This window comes from Elephas maximus, chromosome 1 (genome assembly GCF_024166365.1).
Source record: "Elephas maximus indicus isolate mEleMax1 chromosome 1, mEleMax1 primary haplotype, whole genome shotgun sequence".
Classification (NCBI taxonomy): domain Eukaryota; kingdom Metazoa; phylum Chordata; class Mammalia; order Proboscidea; family Elephantidae; genus Elephas; species Elephas maximus.
The window spans coordinates 123,002,459-123,017,406 of record NC_064819.1 but is presented as its reverse complement, the minus strand read 5'-3'; positions in this window follow the sequence as shown (position 1 = coordinate 123,017,406).

The window sequence follows — 14,948 nt, the reverse complement described above, 5'->3', positions numbered from 1 at the left end:
ACAATTACTAATCTTCCTCTGAGAGTTAAGAAAATACACACCCTAAGATGTCATACAGTAAGAACTCTGAAATTATTTATACCATATTAGGAAAAAAGCTTACGTTTTGATTAACCAGCATGTTTTTCTCTGTGGTTTGGTAATCATATCAGTTGAGGAAAACATGAAACAATTTCTTAAGTCACTAAAAATCATTTAGTGGTCATGATTTTCATGTTGTAGTTACGGAACTATAATTTTTTTCAGTATTAAATTATTGTTTTTCAAAATGACTTAATTTATATTATAATAATTATGTTGTTACAGTATGCTGTTGAGTCGATTCTAACACATAATGACACTAGAGGACAGAGTAGATGTGCCTAGGGCTCCCTGGGCTGTAAATTTTTACAGGAGCAGATTGCCAGGTCTTTTCCCCAAGGAGCTTCCAAAAAAAAAAAAAAATTGCCAACCTTCTGTTAACAACTGAGTGCTTTAACCACTGCACCACCAGGGCTCATAATAATTATAACCCAAAAACCCAGAAACCCAGTGCCGTTGATAATATGTAACAAATATAAACACAATAATTATAACAATTTGTCCATTTGTTAGTGGACAAAAAGATCAAAACAGCTCACTTTTTTCTCTTTATTTCTAATTTAAAAAAATTTCTTATATCTGTTAATGCAATATAGTATTACCTTTTATTGTCAGGAAACTGGAGGCTTTTAATGTATTTTGTCACTTCTGAACGTTAAGGTTGCGTGTCAGCTTGGCTGGGCCGTGATTCTCAGTGGTTTGGCAGTTATGATGTGGTTTGGCGGTTATGATGTAGTTTGGCAGTCATATGATGTGATCACTTCCATGATGAGAACTGATATAATGTGATCACCTCTATGGTGGGATCTGCTGTGAGCAACCAATCAGGCAAAAGGGAGTTTCCTTGGGGGTGTAGCCTGCATCCTGTATAGGTAGACTCTCTGGCAAGGCTCACTGGCTTTTTTTCACTCTGGATCCTGCAGTTGGCTCCTGTTCATCTGACCTGCAGCTCCTGGGACTTGAGCTAGCTGCTTACCTGCCATCTTACCTGCCAGTCTTGGGATTCACTGGCCTCCACAGCCTGTGAGCCAGAGGTCTGCTATCTGAACTTCTGATCTTGGATTCATGAGCCCCTGCAGTTACGGAGTCGGGAGAGGCCTCCAGCCTGACCTACAAACTTAGGAGTTTCCAGCCTCTACAACCAAGTGAGCCGTTTCCTTGATATAAATCTTTCTCTATATATATTTATATGCTTCACTGGTTTTGCATCTCTAGAGAATCCAGCCTAAGACAATATTGAAAAGCTTTTTGTGATTGTTAGCTGCCATCAAGTCAGCCCTGACCCATGATGATCCCATGCACAACAGAAGTAAATGCTATTCATTCCTGCACCATCCTCATGGTCAGTTTTGGATCAGACGATTCTGATCCATAGAGTTTTTTCACTGACTGATTTTTGGAAGTAAATTCCCAGGCCTTTTTTTCAAGTGTGTCCTAGTCTGGAAACTGCTGAAACCTGTTCCATATCCTGGCAACATACAAGCTTCCACTGACAGAATTGCATTATCTGGAATCAAACCTCGGTTTCTCCCATGGTAGGTGAGAATTCTACCACTGAACCACCAATGCCCACCCAGAAAGCTTTTTAGGTACTTTCATTTGGAGCAACTAGGAGAAAGAAATCATTATTTATTGAACTCTTGCGGCGTGCCAAGCAGAGGGCTAGACATTGTTAGTAGGCTGTGATTCTTGATGACCCCTCATGTGCAGAGTAGAACTGTACTACATAGGGGTTTCCAGGTTGTGATTTTTCTGGAGCAGATCTCCTGTCCTTTCTTTCCAGGTGCTTCTGGATGGTTTCAAACCATTAACCTTTTGGCAAGTAGTTAAGCAGTTAACCATCTGCAGCCACCCAGGGAGTTTTTGGTAGACACTGCTGTTGTTACTATCAGGTGCTGTCCAGTTGGTTCCAACTCATAATGACCCTATGCATTGTTTGTTCTTGTTAGGTGCCATTGAGTCAGTTCCGACTCATAGCGACCCTATGCACAACAGAGTGAAACACTGCCCAGTCCTGCACCACCCTTATAATCGTTGTTATGCTTGAGCCATTGTTGCAGCCACTGTGTCAATCTATCTCGTTGAGGGTCTTCCTCTTTTCTGCTGACCCTGTACTTTGCCAAGCATGATGTCCTTCTCCAGGGACTCATCCCTCCTGACAACATGTCCAAAGAATGTAACACGCAGTCTCACCATTCTTGCTTCTAAAGAGCATTCTGCTTGTACTTTTTCTAAGATTTGTTCATTCTTTTGGCAGTCCGTGGTATATTCAATATTCTTTGCCAACACCATAATTCAAAGGCGTCAATTCCTCTTAAGTCTTCCTTATTCATTGTTCAGCTTTCACATCCATATGATGCAATTGAAAATACCATGGCTTGGGTCAGGTGCACCTTAGTCTTCAGGGTGACATCTTTGCTCTTCAACACTTTAAAGAGGCCCTTTGCAGCAGATTTACCCAGTGCAATGCGTCTTTTGATTTCTTGACTGCTGCTTCCATGGCTGTTGATTGTGGATCCAAGTAAAATGAAATCCTTGACAACTTCAATCTTTTCTCCATTTTATCATGATGTTGCTCATTGGTCCAGTTGTGAGGATTTTTGTTTTCTTTATGTTGAGGTACGATCCATACTGAAGGCTGTGGTCTTTGATCTTCATTAGTAAGTGCTTCAAGTCCTCTTCACTTTCAGCAAGCAAGGTTGTGTCATCTGCATAATTCAGGTTGTTAATGAGTCTTCCTCCAATCCTGATGCCCCATTCTTCTTCATATAGTCCAGCTCCTTGTATTATTTGCTCAGCATACAGATCGAATAGGTATGGTGAAAGAATACAACCCTGACACACACCTGTCCTGACTTTAAACCAATCAGTATCCCCTTGTTCTGTCCGAACAACAGCCTCTTGATCTATGTAAAGGTTCCTCATGAGCACAATTAAGTGTTCTGGAATTCCCATTCTTCGCAATGTTATCCATAATTTGTTATGATCCACACAGTTGAATGCCTTTGCATAATCAATAAAACACAGGTAAACATCCTTCTGGCATTCTCTGCTTTCAGACAGGATCCATCTGACATCGGCAATGATATCCCTGGTTCCACGTCCTCTTCTGAAACCGGCCTGAATTTCTGGCAGTTCCCTGTCGATGTACTGCTGCAGCTGCTTTTGAATGATCTTCAGCAAAATTTTGCTTGCGTGTGATATTAATGATATTATTCTATAATTTCCACATTTGGTTGGATCACCTTTCTTAGGAATAGGCATAAATATGGATCTCTTCCAGTCAGTTGGCTAGCAAGCTGTCTTCCATATTTCTTGGCATAGATGAGTGAGCACCTCCAGCACTGCATCTCTTTGTTGAAATATCTTGATTGATATTCCATCAATTCCTGGAGCCTTGTTTTTTGCCAATGCCTTCAGAGCAGCTTGGACTTCTTTCTTCAATACCATCAGTTCCTGATCATATGCTACCTCTTGAAATTGTTGAACACCGACTAATTCTTTTTGGTATAATGACTCTGTGTATTCCTTCCATCTTCTTCTGATGCTTCCTGTGTCATTTAATATTTTCCCCATAGAATCCTTCACTATTGCAACTTGAAGCTTGAATTTTTTCTTCAGTTCTTTCAGCTTGAGAAATGCTGAGCGTGTTCTTCCCTTTTGGTTTTCCACCTCCAGTGCTTTGCACATGTCATTATAATACTTTACTTTGTCTTCTTGAGCCGCCCTTTGAAATCTTCTGTTCAGTTCTTTTACTTCATCAATCCTTTCTCTTGCTTTAGCTGCTCAATGTTTGAGAGCAAGTTTCAGAGTCTCCTCTGACATCCATTTTGGCCTTTTCTTTCTTTTCTGTCTGTTCAATGATCTCTTGCTTTGTTCATGTATGATGTCCTTCCACAACTTGTCTGGTCTGTCACTAGTGTTTAATGTGTCAAACCTATTCTTCAGATGGTCTCTAAATTCGGGTAGGATATAATCAAGGTCATATTTTGGCTCTCGTGGACTTGCTCTGATTTTCTTCCGTTTCAGCTTGAACTTGCATATGAGCAACTGATGGTCTGTTCCACAGTCGGCCCCTGGCCTTTTTCTGACTGATGATATTGAGCTTTTCCATCATCTCTTTCCACAGATGTAGCCAATTTGATTTCTGTGTGTTCTGTCTGGCTAGGGCCATGCGTATAGCTGGCGTTTATGTTAGTGAAAGAAGGTATTTGCAATGAAGAAGTTGTTGGTCTTACAAAATTCTATCATTTGATCTCCAGCATTGTTTCTATCACCAAGGCCATATTTTCCAACTACTGATCCTTCTTCTTTGTTTCCAACTTAGGCATTCCAATCGCCAGTAATTATCAATGCATCTTGATTGCATGTTCGATCAATTTCAGACTGCAGCAGCTGATAAAAATCTTCTATTTCTTCATCTTTGGCCCTAGTGGTTGGTGTGTAAATTTGAATAAGAGTCGTATTAACTGGTCTTCCATGTAGGCGTATAGATATTATCCTATCACGGACAGTATTGTACTTGAGGATAGATCTTGGAACGTTCTTTTTGACTGTGAACGCAACGCCATTCCTCTTCAACTTGTCATTCCTGCCAATGTAGACCATATGATTGTCTGATTCAAAATGGCCAATACCAGTCCATTTCAGGTCACTAATGCCTAGGATATCGATGTTTATGCATTCCATTTCATTTTTGATGATTTCCAATTTTCCTAGATTCATACTTTGTGCATTCCAGTTTCCAATTATTAATTGATGTTTGCAGCTGTTTCTTCTCATTTTGAGTCATGCCACATCAGCAAATGAAGGTCTCAAAAGCTTTACTCCAACCACATCATTAAAATCGACTCTACTTTGAGGAGGCAGCTCTTCCCCAGTCATCTTTTGAGTGCCTTCCAACCTGGGGGGGCTCATCTTCTCAGCCCTATGTCAGACAATGTTCTGCTGCTATTCATAAGGTTTTCACTGGCTAATGCTTTTCAGAAGTAGATGGCCAGGTTCTTCTTCCTAGTCCGTCTTAGTCTGGAAGCTCAGCTGAAACTTCTCCTCCATGGGTGACCCTGTTGGTATCTGAATACCGGTGGCATAGCTTCTAGCATCACAGCAACATGCAAGCCCCGACAGTACAACAAACTGACAGATACATGGGGGGTCTGTTGTACCCTATGTACAACAGAACAAAACACTGCCTGGTCCTGCACCATCCTCACAATCCTTGCTATGTTTGAGTCCATTGTTGCAACCAGGGTGCCAATCCATCTCACTGAGGGTCTTCCTCTTTTTCACTGACCCTCTACTTTACCACGCATGATGTCCTTCTCCATGGACTGGTCTCTCCTGATCACATGTCCAAACTAAGTAAGACGAAGTCTCGTCATCTTCACTTCTAAGAACATTCTGGCTGTACTTATTCCAAGACAGATTCATTCGTTCTTATGGCAGCCCACAGGATATTCAATATTCTTTGCAAGCACCATAATTAAAATGCATGAATTCTTCTTTGGTCTTACTTGATTTGAAGTTAGACATTATTTATGCTTATTTAATTAGCATAAACATTGTACCAAATCTACCTGAATTTACTATTGTTAATATTATTACTGACACTTTTTCACTGCCACTTTACAAAGAAATTTTTAATGTAATTTTATCTTTATCAGTTTACATATCCACAGTTCTAAAATTCATTAGCTCTACAAAGTTTGTTAAAAAATGGTAATCTAGTAGCCCATTCTTCTTTCCTCCCAGCTCTTGTTTCCAAAGGACTGGTTTTCAATTCTTTGTTTCTTTTGGTATTTACAGCTATATTTATAAATTACTCGTTAATACTGCTTTTTTTTTTTTTTTTTTTGAAGCCCTGGTGGCATAGTGGTTAAGAGGTATGGCTGTTAACCAAAAGGTCAGCAGTTCAAATTCACTAGGCGCTCCTTGGAAACCCTATGGGGTAGTTCTACTTTGTCCTAACGGGTTGCTAACCCAGTGCCATGGAGTGGATTCCAACTCATAGAGACCCTATAGAACAGAGTAGAACTGCCCCATAGAGTTTCCAAGGAGCGCCTGGAGGATTCCAACCAACCCTTTGGTTAGCAGCCATAGCACTTAACCAGTATGCCACCAGGGTTTCCAAAGGATCACTATGAGTCGGAATCGACTCAATGGGAATGGTGGTTTTACCACTATTTTTAAGGGACTGGGTGCTAACCAAGATGTTGGCAGTTCAATCCACCAGCTGCTCCTTGGAAACTCTATGGGGCAATTATACTCTGTCCTACAGGGTCACTATGAGTCAGAATCAACTTGACAGCAATGGGTTTGGTTTTCTTTATCCTCAAAACAAATACCTGTCTTATTTATTAGATCAATGGTCAGTGTTTACAATGTTATGACCATGAAATTTTTCTTACTGTTGAGCCACGTAATATACTATGGCTGCATTTCCTTTCTTGTATGTCTTTTTGTTTCCCTGGGTTTTTTTTTTTTTTTTTTTTGGTCCTTTGCTTTGTTTTCTGTTTCTTAATTTACTCTAAACTACCTTTTAGAAATGTAAATCTTTTCTCAATTTTTTTCAGACATTTTATGTACTTTATTGACTTTATCTACTCGAAGAAAACCATTTTGGAGCCTTCTACCTTCTCTACCAATCAGGCCTTGCTGCTTTGTCTGCTTCACACAGCTGCTTTCCTGGGGCTCCCTTCACCTCTCACCTGTGCTGAATCTATTTTCTGGATACCATGTTTTTCCCTTTGTTTATTCATTCATTTTACTGGGTATGTGTTCATCAAATATTTTTGTTTTCTTAATGTATACAATATAAGATATAAACAGGGCTAGTACATTTTCAGCTGTTAGTTGCATCATGTTAGGTGCAAGTATGACTTTATAATTGTCTTTCTTCAGAGATTATGTATGGTTTAAGGAGATGTATACAGGTGCCAAGTTGAGAAGGGGTGGACTGTGATCATTAAGATTGTGTGTCAACTTGACTAGGCCATGATTCTCAGTGGTGTGGCAGTTATGATGTAGTTTGGCAGTCGCATAGTGATGTAATTACCTCCATGACGAGAACTGATATAATATGTATGTGTAGCATAAAGCCAAACCAAATCCATTGCCATCGAGTCAATTCTGACTCAGAGCGACCCTATAGGACACAGCAAAAATGCCCATAGAGTTTCCAAGGAGCGGCTGGTGGGTTTGAACTGTCAACCTTTTGGTTAGCAGCTGAGCTCTTAACCACTGCTCCACCATGGCTCCATGTATGGAGTACTTATCAATATGCAATGTAAATAATGGCTTACTTTAGATAACTAATATTTGAATACCTATTATGCTAAAGTTAAACAATAAAGTGGCAATCAATAAAGACACAGCCCTTGCCTTTACAGAATTCAGAGGCTGCAGGGAAGACGAGGGACCCTCGTGGTGCAGTGGTTAACAGCTACAGCATGCTATGGCTGCAAACCAAAAGGTCAGCAGTTTGAATCCACCAGCCGCTCCTTGGAAACCCTGTGGAGCAGTTCTACTCTGTGCTATAGGGTCGCTAAGAGCTGGAATCAACTTGACGGCAATGGGTTAGGGAAAACAGACATCGAGCAATTAATTACAAGTGCCCTAAAAGAGAAGCATAAATTCTACGGTAGGCAGAGCAGGAGAACCTAGAGGGTTAGGGAACGGTTCTCTGAGGAAGTGATCTTTATGCTTTAGGCTTCTCTGAAGAAGTGATCTTCCTCAGTGGTATCCTGAGAAAGTGTGATTGGAAGATAATTTTTGAATCTGTGCATGTCTGAAAATATTTTTATTCTACCCTCACATTTATTAGTTTGGCTAGGTGAAGAACTCTGGGTCAGGAAGTCTGAAGTTTGAAGACTCTGCTCCATTTTCTTCTAAATTCTAGTTCACCCTTAAATTTTGTCTCTGTCTCTTATGTTGGAGGCTTTATTCAAATGTATGAGGTTCCTTGGTAGTTGACTCATATTTAAGAGTGGAGCATTCAAACTTGATTTGAAGCTCCTTGTGCATGGGCTGGGCTTATCAACTGGCTGAGCTGATTCTTGGGGAGACACACAATTGTCAGCATCTTTAGGCTTTTTGGGAGGGCTTTATAGATTTCCAGAGAAAAACTTGCCTATTGTTCTGTTTGGTGGCTGTAAGCCTGGTTATTAGTGTTCTGGGAGCTGAGTGAATATAGCAAGCTTAGGGTTCTCCCATTCAGTATATAGGCTTTTGCTAAATCCTCTCTCACTTACAATGTGGTATCCTCACTCTGAGATGGACCTGGTATTCCCTCTGGTTCACTTTTATTCAGAGAATAAACAAAGTTGCAGTGGGAGAGGGGCATTTCCCCAGCTGTGCATGTGGGGTGGGGAGGGAGATAAGGAAGCGGATCTGGAGTATCTAACTGCTTAACAAATTTTCGTCTAATGCTGTTTTACTCCCATCTTTCAGAGACACATGGTACTGCCAATTTCCAAGCCTTTGAGGGGTTCTGTGGTGCATTGTCTGCTTCTGTTCTGTTTTCTTGGGTATAACATGATAAATGAGGACTTACTACTAATACATCTACTCTTCAACTTCCAAAATCTTGTGCTGTAGTCCCTTCCCTGATTCTTTTCAAATAGAAGATGTTTATGCCTCCTTAAAAATTCTTTTAGGGTCATTTTAGTGGGATTTGAAGAGGTAGCAAAAGTAAATGCCATCAATCTGCCATCTTTAACAGGGAGTCGCAAAGTACAAATATTTTTTTCTTCTCCGTTTGAAGGGACGGAAATGTTTAACCTCCCCTCATCGATGGCACTAGTTTTTTTTTTTTTTTTTCCACCTCCGCAAAAAAGGATATGCACAGAGTCCTGTGACATATCTTAAAGTATTTGAAGGGCTACCATATGGAAAAAAGCGTAAACTTGTCCTGAGCAACTCCAGAGGCCATATCTAAGATCAATGAGTAGAAACTTTAGAGAGATTTCAGTTAATTAAAAAAAAAAAAATTCCACCAGCCTAAAACTGAATATACTGCTTCATGAAATAAATAGCTTTTCATCATGGAATTCCATATTCATTTGTAAACCCCTATCAGGTGCCCAATAGGACCAACACAATTTCCTCCCTAATCTCAAGCTGATCATGATCTAACGAGAGAGAGAAATGTCTCAGGAAGATCGCTTCCTCAGAGAAGACTTCGCTGACCTTCTCTCTAGGTCCTCCTGCTCTGCCTACCATAGAATTTACACCTCTCTTTTAGGGCACCTGTAATTAACTTGCTTGATGTCTGTCTTCCCTACAGTGTCTGAATTCTATAAGGGCAAAGGCTGTATCTTTATTGATTACTACTTCATCATCTAAATTTAGCATAATAGGTGTTCAGAAATATTAATTATCTAAAGTAAGCCAATATTTATATTGCATATTGGTAAATACTATGTTATACATACAATCATAGTACTAGAAAAGAAAAGGTGAAATCACTTAATTCAGCCTGAGGTAAAGAAGGACTTCCTAAGGGTGGTGACATTTAAACTAATTCTTAAATAACATAAAAGAATAAGGCAAAGAAGAAATGCAGGAGAATTCTAGGAGAGGAAACAGCATGATCAAAGTCACAGAGACATTAAATATCATGGTACATTCTGGAAACTACAACTTAATCAATATAGAGGACAACAGGGTACAGGTACACATGAAGGAATACAAAGGAGATGAGACTAGAGAACAAGGCAAGGCAAGGTCACACCAAGGAGTGTGATAATAATATGGCAATGAAGAATCATTCAAGGCTCTTAAGATCTTCATCTTAAAATTTAGAAAGAACACTCTGGCAGCAATGTGTAGGATGGATGAGAAGTGAAGGCTAGAGGAACGGGGACCGATTAGGAGGCTATTACACTTGTCTAGGTGAGTGAAGAGAAGATGAACCATCAGGCCATATGGAAGGGATAACTGACAGGTCACACGACAGATTTGGAAATGAAAGAAAATGGTGTTAAGGATGACTCCCAGGTATCTGGCTGTAGCACTTAGGTCAATTCACCAAATCAGCGAAGCTAGGAAAAGAGGCAGATTTTGCAGTAGGGATACATGTTGAATTCAGTATTTAAAAAAAAAAAAAAGAAGAAGAAAACCTGTTGCCATCAAGTAGATTTTGACTCATAGCAACTCTATAGGATAGAGTAGAACTGCCCCACAGGGTTTCCAAGGACTGGCTGCTGGATTTGACTGTCCACCTTTCGGTTAGCAGCCGAGCTCTTCACCACTGCGCCACCAGGTCTCCATTAAGTTTACAGTGCATATTATTGTTGTTAGTTCCATCAAGTCTGTTCTACTTATGATAACCCTAGGGATTCCTTACAGGACCAATGGGGATCAAAATACGGATGATCATTTGGTGATAGAATATAAAGGTCATTCATCAGCAAATACATAGTTGTAACCAAGGGCTTAGATAAGTTCTTCAGGAAAAATGGATAGTGTAAGAGGAGAACACTTTGGTCCTAGGACAGAACCTCTGGGAATCTTTAAGGGGAGGGTGATGGTAAAGGAGATAGCAAAAAGACTGAGAAGGAACAATCAAAGTGTTAGGCAGAGAATCAGGAGAGTGTGGTGTCACTGAGTCCCTTCTAATCCTGCACTGATCTAATTGTTTATTGGCAATCTATCTGATCTGTAGGGAGAGGACATTTCCCACTTCTGATTTTCCTGGACTCATTCAACTATTCCTTCCATAATCCTCTTGGAGTTTCTCCAGATCTTGCCCTTGAAGGTCAAAGGATTTTTCTGTAGGCCTGTATTATCTTTTGGGGGTTCCTGGGTGGTGCAAATGGTTATGTTCTTGGATACTAACCGAAAGGTTGACGGTTCAAGCTTACCCAGAGGCTCCTCGAAAGAAAGTCCTAGCAATATTTCCAAAAGATCACAGCCATTAAAAACTCTATGGAGTACAGTTCTATCTGACACATGTGAGGTTGCCGTAGGAATTGACTCCACAGCAACTTGTTCCTTTTTTGGTTATGTTATCTTATTAGCTTCAAGCAATGCTTCTTTTACCACTTGTAGGTAGCCTAGCCTGAGGAACCTCGCCTTAGGTAACTTGATTCACTCCCAGTTCACTTTCTCCAAGGTATGGATTTAAGCTCTGTTTTTTTTTTTTTTTTTGCTATAATGCTAAGTGTCTTGTTAAATTTTATAGTTTATGCTCATTACCAGCTTAGATGAGTTTAGGATTTCCTAGCTACCCTTTGATTGGAATTGCACTGAACCTCCAGATTAAGTTTGGAGAGAACTGACAACAAAACCATACTGAGTGTTCCAATTCTTGTAGGTAGTATATCTCTTCATTTATTTGTCTTCTATAATTTTTCTCAGCAATAAGCATCACATTTTAATTTTAAATGTGTATAATCTGCTCTAGTTGGTATAATTTATAACCTGTTTAAGATCCATAGTAAGAAATTTCAAAATGGAATGACATGGTTTGTTTGTTTTTTCTTCATGCTTAATAGAAGAGCAAAGTAGCCTTCTGTTTTAGGAGCAGAAAAATGTGAATAATATTTTTTAATTCAAAGAAATTATGTGAATGTTTAACAATTACACAAAGATGGAATGTGCCATAAGTTGCAGAGGAGTTACAACAGTACATTATAAAAGCCAAGGAGAAGCCAAATTTAGTCTTTGGCTTCTCTTAACCAATTAAAAATAATAAAAACATATTTAAGTGAATCTGTCATTTAAATAATATGAAAAATTAGATTCAAGGAGGTGTGAGAAACTGGGAAAATAAATAAGCTTTTTATCCATGACCCTTGCCTCCAAGCTGACATGTAGCTAAATTATTCAGTATGAATAACAATCTACTTTTCATTTAATATTTTCATTTATGAAGATTATTCAACTTCTTTAGCTGATTTCATCATTTAATCATTAACATAAGCAAGTTAAGCCCCTAAAAAAAAATTTATTTATTTATGTATATTTATTTTTCTCAACATCATGATAGATGGAGAAAAGGCTGATGTTGTCAAGGATTTCATTTTACTTGAATCAGTAATCAACACCCATGGAATAAACATTCAGGAAATCAAATGACGTATTACACTGTGCAAACATACTGGAAAAGATCTCTTTAAAGTGTTAAAAACCAAAGATATGACTTTGAGAACTAAGGTGCACCTGACCCAAGCAACGATATTTCCAATCACCTCATATGCATGTGAAAGCTGGACAATGAATAAGGAAGACCTAAGAAGAATTGATGCCTTTGAATTATGATGGTGGTGAAGAATACTGAATATACCAATGGACTGCCAGAAGAACGAACAAGCCCGTCTCGGAAGAAACACAGCCAGAGTGGTCTTTGGAAATGAGGATGGTGAGGTACTTTGGACATGTTATCAGGAGGGACCAGTCCCTGGAGAAGGACATCATGCTTGGTAAAGGAGAGGGTTGGGTAAAAACAAGAAGACCCTTGACGAGATGGACTGACACAGTGGCTGCAACAAAGGGCTCAAACATAACAATAATTTTGAGGACGGCACAGGATCTGGCAGTGTTTCATTCTGTTGTTACGAGTTGGAACTGACTTGAGAGCACCTACCAACATTTCTGTCATACTATTTAAAACCTTAACTTTGGAAACTTTGGTTTTCTACTCAAATTAAAAAAGGTTGAGCAGAGTTTCCTTTATATAAGCCCTTTATGACATACTTGAGGGTAGTTAATTTCTTTTTAAGTACATAATCCAAAGTCAAAAAGCTTTTCTTTATATTTTTAAACATTAACTTTTTGTATGAAAACATCAAACAAGATTACACTAAGCATATGATTGAACTGATCTCTTAGAATTTTTCCCTTCCAATAATTTCAGTTGAGAAATTGCACTTTTGATTAAAAATGAATAATTATTCCTTATTACTTTGATTTTAATTTTAAAAACCAATGTATCAAATCAGTAGGAAATCACTGATAATATTATGTTAAAACATTTATATGCAGACAACGTTCAGAGCAGCAGTAATTCTTCCATAAAATATAACCGCATGTATACCAAAAAACCAAAAACCAAACCCAGTGCCGTCAAGTCGATTCCGGCTTATAGCTACCCTATAGGACGGAGTAGAACTGCCCCATAAAGTTTCCAAGGAGTGCCAGGTGGATTTGAACTGCTGGCTCTTTGGTTAGCAGCCATAGCACTTAACCACTAGGCCACCAGGGTTCTGCATGTATAAAGCAGTATAAAATCCACATATATATTAGATTGTAAAGTGTGATGGAAAATAGTATATCTTTTTATGTCTAGGCTGTATGAACACATTAGTTCTAAAATGTGATGGAAATGGCTTTGCCACTAACTAGCATATACCTTTGAAAAATTTACTTAATCTCTCTAATCTTCAGTTTCCTGCTCTTTAACAACAAAAAAAGGAGGAAATAATGTTACCTTTATAGGATTCCTGCAAAGATTAATGTTTGCAAGGCACTTAGTACAGTTCCTACCACTAAAAAAAAAAAAAAACATATAGTAGGGTTAGATTAATCGCAACTAATTTTAATCTTATAGCAATAATAGCAATAGAAATAGTCATCATGAGACACTATATTCGTTTCCTATTGCTGCTCTGACTATTACCACAAACTTAGTGACTTCAAACAACACAAATTTATCATCTTATAGTTTTGGAGGTCAGAAGTCCAAAATTAGTCTCCCTGGGCTAAAATCAAGATGCCAGCAGGGATGGTTTCTTTTCAAGTCTCAAGGGAAGAATCCTTTTGTCCTTTCAACCTCTAGAGGCTGCCTCTTTCCACAGATGTAGTCAGTTTGATTCCTGTGTATTCCATCTGGTGAGGTCCATGTGTATAGTCACTGTTTATGTTGGTGAAAAGAGGTATTTGTGATGAAGAGCTTATTGGTCTTGCAAACTTCTATTATGCGATCTCTGGCATCATTTCTATCACCAAGGCCATATTTCCAACTACCAATCCTTCTTTGTTTCCAACTTTCACATTCCAATCTCCAGTAACTATCAATGAATCTCGATTGCATGTTCGATCAATTTCAGACTGCAGAAGCTGGTAGAAATCTTCAATTTCTTCACCTTCAACCTTAGCGGTTGGTGTGTAAATTTGAATAATAGTTGCATTAACTGGTCTTCCTTGTAGGTGTATGAATACTACCCTATCATTGACAGCATTGTACTTCAGGGTAGATCTTGAAATGTTCTTTTTGACGATGAATGCAATGCCATTCCTCCTCAAGTTGTCATTCCCGCCCGGCACAGTAGACCATATGATTGTTTGATTCAAAATGGCCAATACCAATCCATTTCAGCTTACTAATGTGTAGGCTATCAAAGTTTATGCATTCCATCTTATTTTTGATGACTTACAATTTTCCAAGATTCATACTCCATACGTGCCAGCTCACTAATGCCTAGGATATCAACATTTATACATTCCATTACATTTTTGATGATTTCCAATTTTCCTAGATTCATACTCCATACATTCCACCTTCTGATTATTAATGGCTGTTTGCAGCTGTTTCTTCTCATTTTGAGTCGTGCCACATCAGCAAATGAATGTCCTGAAAGCTTGACTCCATTCTTGTCATTAAGGTCGACTCTACTTTGAGGAGGCAGCTCTTCCCTATTGATCTTTTGGGTGCCTTCCAACTTGGGGGGTTCATCTTCCAGCACTGCATCAGACAATGATCTGCTGCTATTCGTAAAGTTTTCATGATGGCAAAGCTCAATATCATCAGTAAGAACAAGCCGAGAGGCTGACTGCAAAACAGATCATCAATTGCTCATATGCAAGTTTAAGTTGAAACTGAGGAAGATTAGAACGAGTCCATGAGAACCCAAGTATGACATTGAGTA